Raw genomic sequence first — 16,309 nt, 5'->3', positions numbered from 1 at the left:
ACACCACACCCCATTACACACATAGAGCACCCAATCAAATACACCACACCCAACCACTATCCATCCAATTACACAGTAACACATGCACACCCCCTTCCTGAAATCCCCAAATTCAATCACACCCTCCCCCACCCTACCAAATTTACTCAGTCATATATACACATACATGCAAAACACCAAAGCAGACTAGGAGTCCAGCAGATACTTTATTAAAATAGTCCCAAGATTCTTTATTTAAAACTTCCCGATGTGGCCACATTTCACCAAAATGGTTGCATCAGGGGTATTGAAAAAACACAAACATACACTATGAATATTCATAATACAAATATCAATAAAATACATATAAAAATACATTCATATAAACTTTAAAACATGCAATATAAATAATTTACCATAAAAGATACAGATAAAAATCTTTGTGTTTTAAATTGTTAGTGTTTTTACAATACCCCTAATCAGTACATTTTTTCTAGCAAAAAAGGTGCCGGTACTCAAATGCTAGGCCACCCTTCAGGGTTGGGGTGATAGCTGAGGGACCCACCCTACAATAGCCAGGTCTCCTGCAACCAGTCACAGAATCAGTACCCCTTCAAAAAAGCCCCGCCCCTGATGCAGCCATATTGACAAAACATGACCACGTCAGGACTTTTTTAAATAAAGAATCTTGGGACTATTTTAATAAAGTATCTTCTGGACTCCTAGTCTACTCTGGTATTTTGCATCGTTGCTTGCTGCATAATCAAAGATCCTCTTTTGTGTTTCTGCAGCCATGTGCACTGATGGATGGCCATTCCATGACAGGGCACCAAGGTTAATTGACCAGGAAGGCATCTATGTGTGTTTATAAAGCACTAGCACAAATCCAGCCACAGTTACACCTACATTGAAGGTGCAGAGTAGATATTATGCCTGCTCGAGAGCAGATGAAATGTTGGTGTGTAGAGTATGCAAGTAATCGTGTAGATTAATGTATATTACTAACCGTTAAGCCCGTTAAACCGGGCGAGACTTCCAGCTACCCTCCTCGCCGCCGCTCCCTCCCCCCTCCGTGCCGGGCCCCCTGCACTAACCTGACAGCGCCTCTCACCTCCGTGTGAAAGCGCTGCAGGCAGCAGCAGATCGCTCTGATGCTGCCTGCAGTGCTTCCACACGGAGGTGAGAGGCGCTGTCAGGTCAGTGCAGGGGGCCCAATACGGAGGGGGGCGGGAGCGGCGGCGGGGATGGGGGGGGGGAGGGTGGAGGTTGGTGCGCACGATGTTCGTTTCCAGGCTCCAGCAGCAGCATCCGACAGTCCGACTCCATTTCCCTCTCTGTTCCGCCCCTGACATCATCACATCTTGACGCGAGGGCGGGACAGAGAGGGAAGTCTCTACTGCGCATTTGCAGGTGAGTCGGTCACTTGCCATTTATATGTTTGATAATCAACAGTCTATATACTTTGCCAGAATGAACCCCAGCAATGCCCGCAATAAAAATACCTATGCTCATTATGTTTATGTCTATGTTTTATTAAACTTTATATCCTGCTTTCCTTTTCACAACAAAGCAGTTTACAATTTTAAAAAGTATACAAAACACACACAAAAAAAATAATAAAAATAAAAGAAACTCCATGCCAACACACAAACTCTTACATCATAAATGCCATTTTGCACTTGTGCATTGCCACATATACTCAGGCTTACTAATTTTATAAACTTGTGTGCACAAGTTGATACTTAGCTGCTAATTGCTGTTAATGACCAGTTATTGACTATAATTGATGTTGAGTGGTGCTAATTGGCACTAATTTGCAGGTAACTGCCCTTAGTTGGGATTCTTCAAATTGCGTATGCATAATATATAGCACGCGACTGCAAGGGGGCGTGGATCTGGGAGGGGCATAGGCGGATCAGGGGTGTGTCCAGCACTGGCATGCACAGGTTCTAGAACACTGACAGTGACACCCCTAACTGCCTGCATTTAGATGTGATCACCAGGCAATAATTCTCATGTAACTGAAGGGAGCCAAAAAATATATGCTCACAGAATACTCAGCTTCAGATGTAACTTTACATCAGATCCGCGCATCTACCCCTGTTATGGCTAAAATGAGCCAAGCATACCTTAGGGGTAGTGACGTAATCCTCATCGATCCTCTTTTTCCATTTTTTCAAAATTTTTTCTAACTTTAAAAAACTTTTTTCAATATTTTAGTTGTTTAGCATTTACTTAGCTTTTTTGTAACTCAGTTACTCATTCACTTCCGTACACATAGCGGAGACTCGGTTAAACCGACATAGGGCCATGTTTCACGACAGACGCTGTATCAAGGTATTCTCCTATATCTGAAGCTGAGTATTCTGTGAGCATACATTTAGACGTGAGCATTTACACAGCCATTGAGCTGACCTATGTGCTTGCGCGTAATTGTAGACTTATGCCAATATTCTATAACGCATGTAGTGGCCCTTACAGAATTTGCACTTAGTGCTCATCATTCCGGCATCTAGCTTTAGGCGATCCATAGAGAATTACCCCTAAGGAGGGCAAGTCTATAAGCAGGGGCCTACATGTTGACACCAGAAACGTTTGAGCCTATTCTTGAAAGGAAAGCATGTGCTTACTTTCCTTTATAGTTTAGTTTATTTGAACATGGATTCAAGTGTTTCATTGAGGCTCAAAGAGCGATAGTCGAGACAAGTGAACCTATATAGCAGGATCGCAAACATTTTTTACCTATATAGCATTAATGGTGCATAGAATATTTGTTTTGACAACCTTCGGTGGCATTGAACTCTTGATGCAGGCCAGGTGGCCAAAACACAGGCCCATGTTGAGTCGTGCCTTACTTCGATTAAAGTTTTACAGCACTGTTACTGACTGAGTGGTTTCATTGTCATCTTCGTATAGCAGTGGAGTGTGGGCGGAGCTTGCAAGGACATGCATAGATTATTAAAAACTATAATATCCACGTGTACTTCACAACAGGGGCATAGCCAGCCCTCCAATTTTGGAGGGGCCCAGAGGTGGATTGAGGGGAGGCAATGCATTCTCTCTCCATCCTCCCCAGCTCATTAAATATACTTTTTCTGGAGGGGATGCCAAGGCCCCACCAACCAAAGAAATTCACTGCTGAGCTACTCCCCTCCTCCTCTTGCTTCTGCAAGAAACAGGAAGTCGGCAGTGTACCTCCAGCAACTCCAGGACTCCCCGAGCATACTCAATTCTTGTGCAGACTGAGCATGCATGAGGAATCCCCAGCATTGGCAGATGAAGGCATGCTGCCGACGTCCTGTTTTTTGCAGCAGCAAGAGGAGGAGAGGAGCACCTCAGTAGTGAATTCCTTTGACTGGCGTGGCTTCAGCATCCCCGCCAGCTATTACATAAGTAATGCCATACTGGGAAAAGACCAAGGGTCCATTGAGCCCAGCATCTTGTCCACGACAGCGGCCAATCCAGGCCAAGGGCACCTGGCAAGCTTCCCAAACGTACAAAAGGTTAGAGCAGTGGGCTGAGAAGCACTGCAGGTTTGGAGGGGGCCTGAGCCCAAAGTGGGGGGGGCAGGCCCCCCTTGACTATGCCAGTGCTTCAAAAATATTGTACAGACATTTACACCAGCTCTAGGGCTGGTGTAAATGTCTTAAATAGACTTAAGATAGGTGCCTTAAAAGACACCCCCTTTTAAAATTACCTCCTGTATATCCAGGGCAAAATCTGCCTGAAAGTAATATCCCAGAGTTTTATAATGTGAATTTCAACTCTCATAATATACATCTGTTTACTAATCAAAATATGTATATGTGTATTTATTTTAATTTGGCTCTCACCTTTTTTGTTTGAGGCTCAAGGCGAGTTACTTGCAGGTACTTCCCAGTCCTTGAAGAGCTCACAGTCTGTTTGTACTGGAAGCAATGGAGAGTTAAGTGACTTGACCAAAGTCACAGGGGAATTTGAACCCTGGCTGCTCAGCCCACTGCTCTAAACTTTCACCATTAGACTCCTCCTCCACTTGAGTTCTTGCCCATTGTGTCATAGCTGTTTATGCTGATGCTAAGGCATGAGTGCCCAAAATGACACTCAGTACCAATTCCATGGGCATGACACTCAAGGAAAATGAATCAAGCAAGTTCCAGTCTCCTAATTCTAGATATTTGGGTACCTTTGTGGCACTCAAGGACTCAATGCAAGTAGCTGGATCAGTCTTTACAGAGAAACATAGCAAATGATAGTAGATAAAGACTTTATGGCCTACCCAGTGTACCCAACGATATCAACTACTAAGCTCTACAATCTCTTCCTCTCCCTTAGAGATCCTCTGGTCTTGTCCCATGCTTTCTCAAATACTGGGCTCTGACCCAGGTCAACCCTAAAAGGCTGATCCAGTCCTGGCTCTGACCCAGTGTATCCATGGACTTGAAGTTTCTTGGGCCAAACCCTCTCACACTGCATCGAACTGTCAGGGTTGACCTGTATCAGGCGGCAACTCTACTGGGCTCGCATTCTATTCCTTAATGCACAGAAAGTCACAGGAACAGTTCCGCTCTACTTATCAGCTGGTTTTCCTTCAGTGGACTTTGTTCTTAAGGCAAAGGGAGCCAGATCGTTCTGTTCTCAGAGCTTCCATGTGGATGACTGTTACCAGGGAAACCACTGCTATGCTCCTGTTCTGAAAGGTTAGCGCAATGGTGGGGGTCTGCCTGTCAAGAATGGCCTTGTTGTGGCAATGGGAAGCAAAAAAAAAATATATCGGGGCTGGGAGTTGGGGGGATGAGGGAGGAATGGAAGAAAGAAACCGAGCAAATGACCAAAAACACATTAGAGATGTAACTGGATCTAAACTTTTCGTGTTATTGTTTCACAGCTGAGGTGGACTTTTGTGAGGTTATTTTTGTTCTGTTTGGACTCGTGAACTAGCGAGTTGCTCAGCTCCCAGAGTGTCCAGCCCACGATGGTTGTGCTTTGGGTATTAAACAGGAGAAAACATTAAAGAAGCTGTTGTTCCATGGGTTTTCCCATCGGCACAGAAGGCGCAGGTCACTTCTTTTCTGAACATAAAGCAGTGCATGGATTGAACAGAGTCTCTCACTTTCTTTCACCTCTCCCTGACTGGACTCAGAACTAGAGACCCCCCCCCCCCCCCAGCTCAAGACCATGGCAAAAATCCAAATTAAAGGATCCCAAGTAATGATCAAAAAGGGTTCCCAAAATGGGGGAAATCTACCAGAAAAGGGTAAACATTCATCTGGTGGCGGTGAGTGATATCTTTTTAGCCGCCATTGTCTCTATGACCCGATAGTCAATGCCGGACCATGTCTAGGCACCAGCACTGATTATCCGGGTGTGTACAGCCAGCCGGCACTTATCCGGTTAAGGGACAATATTCAGCCCTTAAGTGGATGAGACCGGACAAAGATAGGACTGTGTTCTATGTGGTCCAATTTGTCCATTTACTTTATGTGGCTAAGTGCTGAATGTTGGCACTTAACCACATAAGTGCTGACTCTGCCCCTGACTCCACCACAGGACTGCCCACAACGTAGCTGATTTCGGCTTAGGCAGTAAAAGGGAATATTCGGCAGCACTACCCAGTTAAATGCCGCTGAATATCAGCAGTTCGCCCCATACAGGTGATTTAACTAGGCAGGAGCTTACTTTGCCTGGTTAAATCATTTTGAATATGGAGCCCAAAAGATCTGGAAACAGCCTTCCTCCCATGGGCCCTCTGTGGGGCTACTTGGGTGAAATTTACATCACTGGCTTATGGTGAATCTCCCAGTACTAGGCATGAACAATCTTGTAAGCTAATATACCCCTAGGTTCCTTAAAGATTTGCAGGGTCTCCGGGGCCAGATTAAAGCCAACTGATGCCCTAAGCACAGTCCAACAGCAATGCCTCTCTGCCCTTCCATTACTTAATTAACAAGACATTAAGACTCAATAAGTGCAGAGAAATATCATCATTGTACGAAACAAAACATTATGTATATTTATATTGATTAGAAAAACACTGAAATTCACATAGGATAATGGGTGTGGCAGATGGCAGTGAAAGAGTTAAGGGCATGATAGGTAGGGGGAAAAAATTCTGTGGTGCCCTAAGCACGTGCTTATTTTACTTAATGGTTAATCCAGGGCTGAGGGTCTTCTTGGACAGTAGAGAAGGCAACATCTAAACTTGGGTAGTATTCTTGGAGTTCACTGACATGCGGGTGATCAATATATTGCACCACTGGGACCAATACCGAGGGGTGCAGAATATCAGCTGACAGAGAAAGGGAACAGGACTTGATATACCACCTTTCTGTGGTTTTTGCAACTACATTCAAAGCAGTTTACATTGTATATACAGGGGCAATGGAGGGTTGAGTGACTTGCCCAGATTCACAAGGAGCTGCAGTTGGAATTGAACCCCGGTTCCCCAGGATCAAAGTCCACTGCACTAAGCACTAGGCTACAAAGGCACATGGTGTGGATTGTCACCTCATCCAGGTCAGTATGAACAGGTTGATCCAGTCCTGGGTTTGACCCACTGCAGGCATGCAGGTGCAGTCCTTTTTCTTAGGAAAATAAGAACTGCAACGCCATCAACCTGCAGGAGCTGGTGACCCCCTACACCTGCTGCAGCAGTTTGCAGCAGCTCATGGTTTAACAAAACAAAAAGAGCATTTGGTGAAAAATGGCTGACAAATCGAGGAGCACCAGTGAGGCCAAAGTGCGGAGATGAACAGCAGAAGACATGGCATTAGTTTATTTCTTTATTTATTGGGATGTATTTATCGGAGTGGAGGAGTGGCCTAGTGGTTAGGGTGGTGGACTTTGGTCCTGAGGAACTGAGTTCGATTCCCACTTCAGGCACAGGCAGCTCCTTGTGACTCTGGGCAAGTCACTTAACCCTCCATTGCCCCATGTAAGCCGCATTGAGCCTGCCATGAGTGGGAAAGCGCAGGGTACAAATGTAACAAAAATAAAATAGATACTATTGGAGATTCTACATGGAATGTTGCTTTCCACTAGCAACATTCCATGTAGAAGCCTGCGCGGCCACATTGGTGATCTGCAAGGGCCGACTTCTACATGGAATGTTGCTACTCTTTGAGATTCTACATGGAATGTTGCTATTCCACTAGCAACATTCCATGTAGAAGGCTGCGCAGGCTGCTGTTTCTGTGAGTCTGATGTCCTGCACGTACGTGCAGGACGTCAGAATCACAGAAGCGAAGCCTGCGCGGCTACATTGGTGATCTGCAAGGGCCGACTTCTACATGGTTCTACATGGAATGTTGCTAGTGGAATAGGGCGGTGGACTTTGGTCCTGGGGAACTGAGGAACTGAGTTTGATTCCCGGCACAGGCAGCTCCTTGTGACTCTGGACAAGTCACTTAACCCTCCATTGCCCCATGTAAGCCACATTGAGCCTGCCAAGAGTGGGAAAGCGCGGGGTACAAATGTAACAAAAATAAAAAATTTATTAACTATCTTTATGAAGAAATGTGAGGAAAGGTGACAGGAGACCACAAAAGCAAAGCCAGGGTTTTGGATAAAACCACTGCACAAATTCATTTAAAACAAGCCAGTCACTGCCGATCACGGAGTATGTGATTCAGACAGAGCAAAAAAGTTAATAGTGGATTGTTAAGATGACAGTCTTACAATGGTATTGGACATCATCACAGCTTACTCTGTATGGGCAAGCTCAATAAGCTGTCTGTGTAGCCATCTGCATCTCCTTTTGCGTGTCTCTAAAAGTGACACAACAATTCCTTCAAACCAAGACAATTTAATTGAGCGTCCAGAAATCATGAACACCACTGACTTCAATGCAAGCCTGACAAGGAAGTGACATCCGGCAGAGACAGGCGGCACGCCTTGTGCTGGCCTCTGTAGAGATCACTCCTACATTCATATCAGAACGGTGCTCCTTCCCAGACCAGTTTCAAGAGCAGATGAGGGACAGGACAGATCTTGGAACCACTTGACAAGTGGCCTGGCTTGTTTCACATTACACCATGCTCAGCAGGTTTCAGGAGTGCAGGGATCCTGGTATGATTAAAATTCTAGTGAATGGCATTCCTTTTGGAGTCAATGGTTTATGGCCACTCAGCTCCCTGACATGCCATACTTCAAGGAGGATGTCTTATTACCAAGGGATGGCATATAGCCAACTACAATAGTGCTAGGTGAAGGGAGAAAAATACCTATGATTCCTAAAACCACACCCTAACAAATACACCTGCTGCCCCCTTCCCGTGGCGTAAGACAGTCTTTACGATGACTGCTGAAGAAAAATGCACACGCTCCCCAATACTTTAAGAAACAGACTTTCTACTCAGTTTAGAAAAGGTCTGAAACCGTTTTTATTTCCCTCAATTTAATCAGGTCACACCTAATAATACCCTAATTATGGAATATGGAAGGAATGTTTAGTTCTAATTGTAAAACAAATCGCTATGCCATTAGTTTGTAAATTTTACTTACGGTCTTTGATATTTTTTTTGATACTACAATTTTATTGTATGGCTTTTTAATTTTGTAAACCATCTTGACTGGGTCTACCAAGAAGAGGGTATAAAAATTTTTTTGAAATAAATAAATTTACAGCAATTTTCATTTCATTTAGAGAATTTAAAAAAAAATTCATTTCGGACACGATATCATTACTATTGCACACACTTTCAGAAAGAGCACATACTATTGAGAAAGAGTGTGCAATTCGTAAAAAGTGTGCACTATTTGCAACACAGGAAAAAATCTGAAACATGATAGAGGTCTATAAAATACCGAGTGAAGTGAAACGGGGAGACGTGAATCGCTTGTTTACTCTTTCCAAAAATACTAGGACTAGGGGGCATACAATGAAGTTACTAAGTAGTATATTTAAAACAAATCAGAGAAAATATTTCTTCACTTTACTTGTAATTAAACTGAAATTCATTGCCAGAGAATGTGGTAAAAGCAGTTAGCTTAGCAGGGTTTTAAAAAGGTTTGAATAATTTCCTACAAGAATAGTCCATAAGCTATTTTATTAAGATGGACCTGGGAGAATCCATTGCATATTCTAGGATAAGCAGCATAAAATCTGTTTTACTGTTCTGGGATCTTGCCAGGTACTTGTGACTGTCATGTCCTCAGCCTCAACGCAAGCGGCGTCCTTGGGCTGTGCAGGGTCCCGTTGGCACACACACTTGACTGGCACAGCCCTGAGCCATGTGTATGTAGTTCTTCTCTGGCTGCAGGCTCCTTGATTGCTTTGCTTCCATGCACCTGGCTCTGCTCTCTCTCCGTCTGGCTTCCCTTGCTTCTCTCTTATTGGTCTTCCGGTTCCTCCTTCCCCTGCTCTTGTCCTATAGCTGTACTCCTTCTCCCTGCTGGTCCCTGTTGATGTCAGACGCCAGCACTTTATCTTCCTGGACTCCATGCTTCGGCTTCTACTTTGATAAGTGTTCCTTCCTCAGTAGTGTGCTTCTTCTCTACTTTGTCCCTCATTGCTGCCTGCCTATTGACTTTGCCTGTACCTGGATTACTCTCTTGACCTGCTGCCTGCCTATTGATTTTACCTGTGCCTGGATTACTCTCTTGCCTGTTGTTTGCCTGTTGACATTGCCTGTTCCTGGATCACTCTCTTGCCTGCTGCCTATCTGGCCATTACATTCACCACCTCACTCCCTGCTCTCGTAAGTCCTGCAGGCCACCCGCACCTCGGGGCAATACAAGGCATGATAGTTTCCATTTTCATTTTCCATTCCTTTCCTAATACCTATCATTCTATTTGCTTTCTTAGCTGCTGCCGCAAACTGAGCAGAGAATTTCAACATATTGATGACGTCTAGATCCCTTTCCTGGTTGGTGAATCATAATATGGAACCTTGCATTACGTAGCTATAATTCAGGTTCCTCTTTCCCATATGCATCACTTTGCACTTGCTCACATTAAACGTCATCTGCCATTTGGATGCCAAGTTTCCCAGTCTTGTAAGGTCCTCTTGTAATTTTTCACAATCCTCTTGCGATTTAACAACTTTGAATAACTTTGTGTTGTCCGCAAATTTAATTACATCACTAGTTACCATCTCTAGATCATTTATAAATATATTAAAAAGCAGCGGTCCCAGCACAGACCCCTGGAGAACCCTACTATCTACCCTTCTCCATTGAGAATACTGACCATTTAACCCTACTCTCTGTTTTCTATCTTTTAACCAGTTTTTAATCCACAATAGAACACTACCTCCTATCCCATGACTCTCCGATTTCCTCTGGAGTCTTTCATAAGGTACTTTGTCAAACACCTTCTGAAAATCCAGATACACAATATCAACCAGCTCCCCTTTATCCACATGTTCGTTCACTTCTTCAAAGAAATGTAATGTTGGCTTTGTCTCATTAATTCATGCTGTTGAATATGCTCTGTAATTTTGTTCTTCACCATCGATAACATCATTGGAACATTAATGACCTGTTCCTACCCTCAGTAAAGTGAAACCTGAGGCTCACTTCCTCCTTTTGCTTGTTACAGCTCAAAGCCACAGAAGGAAGAAATTGGGTTAATTCAAATAAATCTTCCAGTACATCAAAAAGGAAAAATTAGATTTGTCAGCAATGCAGCTAGAACAGAAGAAACGACATGATGTTCTTTATCTTCAGTTACTCAGGGAAATCAAACTTCTATTGCCTGCAGAGGAAGGAAGATGGGTGCAGTGGTCCTGTTCATAATGTTCATGGTCGTTGCTGTTTTCTTCCCCGATATATATCTATTTGTATTCTTTGCAGCTTTCTCCAGCTCCTAGCTCAGTCAGAACCTGTGCAGGAGCCTTTGTTCACAACCACCACAGCGTGAAGCCCCCAATTTTATTGGGGTATCCCTAGACTAGCCACTACAGAAACAGAACTCTGGCTGAGGTCCACAACCTATTTTCCCTCTTCAGTTTTCAGCAGGGACGACCCAACAAGCCCTGCCATTGGACAAAGGAGTCCTAGCTCACAAGTCGAATGTCTGGATGAAACCTACCCAAAGCAAGCCACCTCTCATTCTGTGTGGAACATATATGTAGCTTGTCCCTCTGATTGATGGGGCTGAGGGTGACCCCAGAGGTACATAAAATAAAGTTGCTGTCCGCGACTGCACTGAACTCAAAACTACCTCTACTTCGGGAGGCAGGTGAAAGCCTGGCTTCTTCTCTCAAAGCGATTGATTATCCATTCTGGACCCAGGACAAGCTTGCTGCACACCGCGTAACTTAGACCACTTTCTCATATCTTATTCAACTGCACAGATAGGGGTCCTTTTACTAAGGTGACGTAAAAGAGGCCCTGCGCTAGCGGCTGTTTTCTGCCATGTGCCAGAGCCCCTTTTACCGCAGCGGGTGAGAATAGTCAAAACTGGAATGGCCATATAGTAAGTTCGCACTTGCCATAGGGCCATTTCAGTGGGGAGGGAAAGGGAAATGGAACTTGATATACTGCCTTTCTGAGGTTTTTGCAACTACATTCAAAGTGTACCAGGGGCAATGGAGGGTTAAGTGACTTGTCCAGAGTCACAAGGAGCTGCAGTGGGAGTTGAACCCAGTTCCCCAGAATCAGAGTCCGCTGCACTAACCACTAGGCTACTCCTCCACTAGCAACTTTCCATGTAGAAGCCTACCCTTGCAGATTAGCAACGCAGCCTTCTGCTATAAGTGCAGGACGTCAGACTCACAGAAACAGAAGCCTGCGCGGCCGCGTTGCTGATCTGCAAGGGCAGGCTTCTACATGGAATGTTGCTAGTGGAATAGCAACATTAACATTCCATGTAGAATCTCAAATAGTAGCAACAGAATCCCAATAGTAGCAACATTCCATCTAGAATCTCCAATAGTAGCAACATTCCATGTAGAATCTCAAATAGGGAAAGGGAACTGGGACTTGATATACCGCCTTTCTGAGATTTTTGCAACTACATTCAAAGTGGTTTACATTTATTCAGGTACTTATTTTCTACCAGGGGCAATTGAGGGTTAAGTGACTTGCCCAGAGTCACAAGGAGCTGCAGTGGGAGTTGAACCCAGTTCCCCAGGATCAAAGTCCACTGCACTAACCACTAGGCTACTCCTCCACTCCACTTAACCGCCACCTCAATGATAACTGGGCAACTTGCTGGATAACCCCCTGCAGAAATATTTTTTTCAATATTTCTGTTAGCACCGGAAATGGTGCGCAGTAGGGGGGAAACTACCACCGGCACCCACGTCGGGCAGGCGGCAGCTCCGGGTTGCCAGGCGACAAGCCTTTATAGTAAAGGGGTCCCATAATTTGCCTTCAGTTTAGCCACTCATCTGCCTTGTGGGGCAGCTGGTTCAGGACCCAATAAGAGGAGGAGCTATTTTAGATCTAGGCCTTAGTGGAGTGAGAGACTTGCTGAGAAACGTAACGGTTTTGGGGCCGCTTGGCAACAGCATTTAACTTTCGAAAGGACCAACTGTGACAATGACAGCTGGCATAGTTAAAAGGTGAGGTAAAGGAGCAAAAAGAACATTTTTTTAGAACTTGGAAAAAAGATCTGAAGGAAGAAAACAGGAAGCTGCATAAGCTCCGACAAGTTAGATGCATGGCATTGATAAAGAAGGCTAAAAGAGAATTTGAAAAGAAACTTGCTGTAGAAGCAGAATCTCATAGCAAAAACATTTTCAACTACATTAAAAACAGAAAGCCTGTGATGGAGTCAGTTAAACCCTTAGATCATCAAGGAGTAAAAGGAGCACTTAGGGAGGAGAAGGCCAGAACAGAGAGTCTAAATGAATTCTTTGATTCAGCCTTTATTGAAGAGGATAATAGGGAGCTTCCTATGCAAAAAAATAGTATTTAGGGTGATGATACAGAAGAACTGAGAGAAATCTCGTTGAACCTGGAAGATGAAACATCTTACACCTCTTTCCATGCTCCTTAGAAAACACACCTTTTTCAACAGGCTAAATCACAAATCAAGTAGGGTGGCCTAGTGGTTAGGGTGGTGGACTTTGGTCCTGTGGAACTGAGTTCGATTTCCACTTCAGGCACAGGCAGCTCCTTGTGACTCTGGGCAAGTCACTTAACCCTCCATTGCCCCATGTAAGCCGCATTGAGCCTGCCATGAGTGGGAAAGCGCGGGGTACAAATGTAACAAAAATAAAATAGATACTATTGGAGATTCTACATGGAACGTTGCTACTATTGGAGATTCTATATGGAATGTTGCTATTCCACTAGCAACATTCCATGTAGAAGCCTGCGCGGCCACATTGGTGATCTGCAAGGGCCAACTTCTACATGGAATGTTGCTAGTGGAATAGCAACATTCCATATAGAATCTCCAATAGTAGCAACAGTGGAGGAGTGGCCTAGTGGTTAGGGTGGTGGACTTTGGTCCTGAGGAACTGAGTTCAATTCCCACTTCAGGCACAGACAGCTCCTTGTGACTCTGGGCAAGTCACTTAACCCTCCCCATGTAAGCCGCATTGAGCCTGCCATGAGTGGGAAAGCGCGGGGTACAAATGTAACAAAAAAAAAGTATGAAATCGCTGGATTTCGAAATACCAAAATTTCCACAAAATGAAAATGTCTTAAATTAAGTAATAAGTATAGCAATGATGGTCCCATCATACATAAATCATATGACACCAATGCTACAGTGCAAGTTCTTTAAACCATAGATTATCATGGAAGGACAGAGCTCTTGCATCATAAAAATCTACCAGAGCTAACCAGACCACAATCTCCTCTTCATCATTGGCCAGAAAAAAAAACTTCCAATTGCGAAATCTTTCATGCAATTTTTAATACTTTTTAAAAAATCTTTTCTTGCTTTATACAGCATTTTTTAAATGATTTTGCTGAAATGGTGCATATCAAAGTGTTCTCTACAATAAGAACAAAGAGGGACTACATTGATACTCTTCGGTAATATTGGTAGCCCCGCCACCAAGACCCTGAAGTAGCAGCGCGAAACGCTGGCCATCATCGGCTTGGGGCAAGGGAGTGAAGAGAACCCGGTCTAGCACAGGATCTTTCAGTGCCGACAACAGACAGTGCTGACAAAGAAAGATAAGTGTCTGCACAATACTACCAATATTACCGAAGAGTATCAAAGTAGTCCCTCTTTGTTCTTTTTGTAGAGAACACTTTGATATGCACCATTTCAGCAAAATCATTTAAAAAATGCTGTGTAAAGCAAGAAAAGATTTTTAAAAAATTATTAAAAATTGCATGAAAGATTTCGCAATTGGAAGTTTTTTTTCTGGCCAATGGTGAAGAGAAGATTGTGGTCTGGTTAGTTCTGGTAGATTTTTATGATGTAAGAGCTCTGTCCTTCCATGATAATCTATGGTTTAAAGAACTTGCACTGTAGCATTGGTGTCATATGATTTATGTATGATGGGACCATCATTGCTATACTTATTACTTAATTTAAGACATTTGCATTTGGTGGAAATTTTGTTTTTTTCTATATAAGTACATAAGTAATGCCACACTGGGAAAAGACCAAGGGTCCATCAAGCCCAGCATCCTGTCCACGACAGCGGCCAATCCAGGCCAAGGGCACCTGGCAAGCTTCCCAAACGTACAAACATTCTATACATGTTATTCCTGGGATTTTGGATTTTTCCAAGTCCGTTTAGTAGCGGTTTATGGACTTGTCCTTTAGGAAACCGTCCAACCCCTTTTTAAACTCTGCTAAGCTAACCATCTTCACCACGTTCTCCGGCAACAAATTCCAGAGTTTAATTACGCGTTGGGTGAAGAAAAGTTTTCTCCGATTTGTTTTAAATTTACTACAATGTAGTTTCATCGCATGCCCCCTAGTCCTAGTATTTTTGGAAAGCGTGAACAGACACTTCACATCCACCTGTTCCACTCCACTCATTATTTTATATACTTCTATCATGTCTCCCCTCAGCTGCCTCTTCTCCAAGCTGAAAAGCCCTAGCCTCCTTAGTCTTTCTTCATAGGGAAGTCGTCCCATCCTCGCTAACATTTTAGTCGCCCTTCGCTGCACCTTTTCCAATTCTACTATATCTTTCTTGAGATGCGGCGACCAGAATTGAACACAATACTCAAGGTGCGGTCACACCATGGAGCGATACAACGGCATTATAACATCCTCACACCTGTTTTCCATACCTTTCATAATAATACCCAACATTCTATTCGCTTTCCTAGCCGCAGGTTGATCCTGCAGTGAGACACCAGGAATGGTGGATGGGAAGTGGTTGTTTATTTGAATGTAATTTAAGTAGTTTAGTTTGTATGTATGCTTTCATTTCTCTTATGTGAGTGATTAGTAGTTAGTTATTTCCTGTCATAATTTGGCGTTTCTTTCTGGGGGGGGGGGGGTTAAATTGTATTTATTGTTTTAATGCAAACCACTTTAATTTGTTCACAACAAAGGGGTATAACAAATTTAATAAGTGATAAACAATGTAATAAGTCAGAGAGCAGCAAATCTCCTGGACTGGATGGTATACACTATACACCCCAGGGTACTGAAGGTGCTCAAAAATGAAATTGCAGGTCTCCTACTGGTAATCTATAACCTGTCATTAAAATTGTCCAAGATACTTGAAGACTGGAAAGTGGCCTATGTAACACAATTATTTTAAAAGGCTTCTAGGGGTGATCCGAGAAACTATAGACCAGTAAACCTGATGTCAGTGCCAGGCAAAATGGAGGAAACTATTATAAAGAATAAAATTACTGAACACGGAGACAATCATGGTTTAATGGGACAGAGTCAACATGGATTCAGAGAAGGAAAGTCTTGCCTCACCAATCTGCAACATTTTTTGAAGATGTGAATAAACATGTGGATAAGGGGGAACCAGTTAGATTTTCAGAAAACTTTTGACAAAGTGCCTCGTGAGAGACTCCTGAGAAAATTAAAAACCCATGGGATAGGAGGCAATGTTCTGTTGTGGATTAGAAATTGGTTGATGTATAGAAAACAGAGGGTAGGGTTAAATGGCCAATTGTCTCAGTGGAGTAGAGTGAATAGTAAAGTGCCCCAGGGATCTGGACAGGGACCAGTGCTTTTTAACATATTTATAAATGATCTGGAAATGGGAACAACAAGTGAGGTGATCAAATTTGTAGTTGACATAAAACTATTTGAAGTTGTGAAACCATATGTGGACTGTATAAACTTGCAGGAGGAGTTTGGGATTCTGGGAAAAGGGGCATCGAAACTGCAGGTGAAATTTAATGTGGACAAGTGCAAAGTGATGCACATTGGGAAAAATGACCCAATTTATAGCTAGATGAAGCTCAGTTCCACTTTAGGAGTTACCACCAAGGGAAATGATTTAGGTGTCGTCGTGGA

Source organism: Microcaecilia unicolor, chromosome 14 (assembly GCF_901765095.1).
Source record: "Microcaecilia unicolor chromosome 14, aMicUni1.1, whole genome shotgun sequence".
NCBI classification, from domain to species: Eukaryota; Metazoa; Chordata; class Amphibia; order Gymnophiona; family Siphonopidae; genus Microcaecilia; species Microcaecilia unicolor.
Note: the sequence above shows the minus strand (reverse complement) of the source record.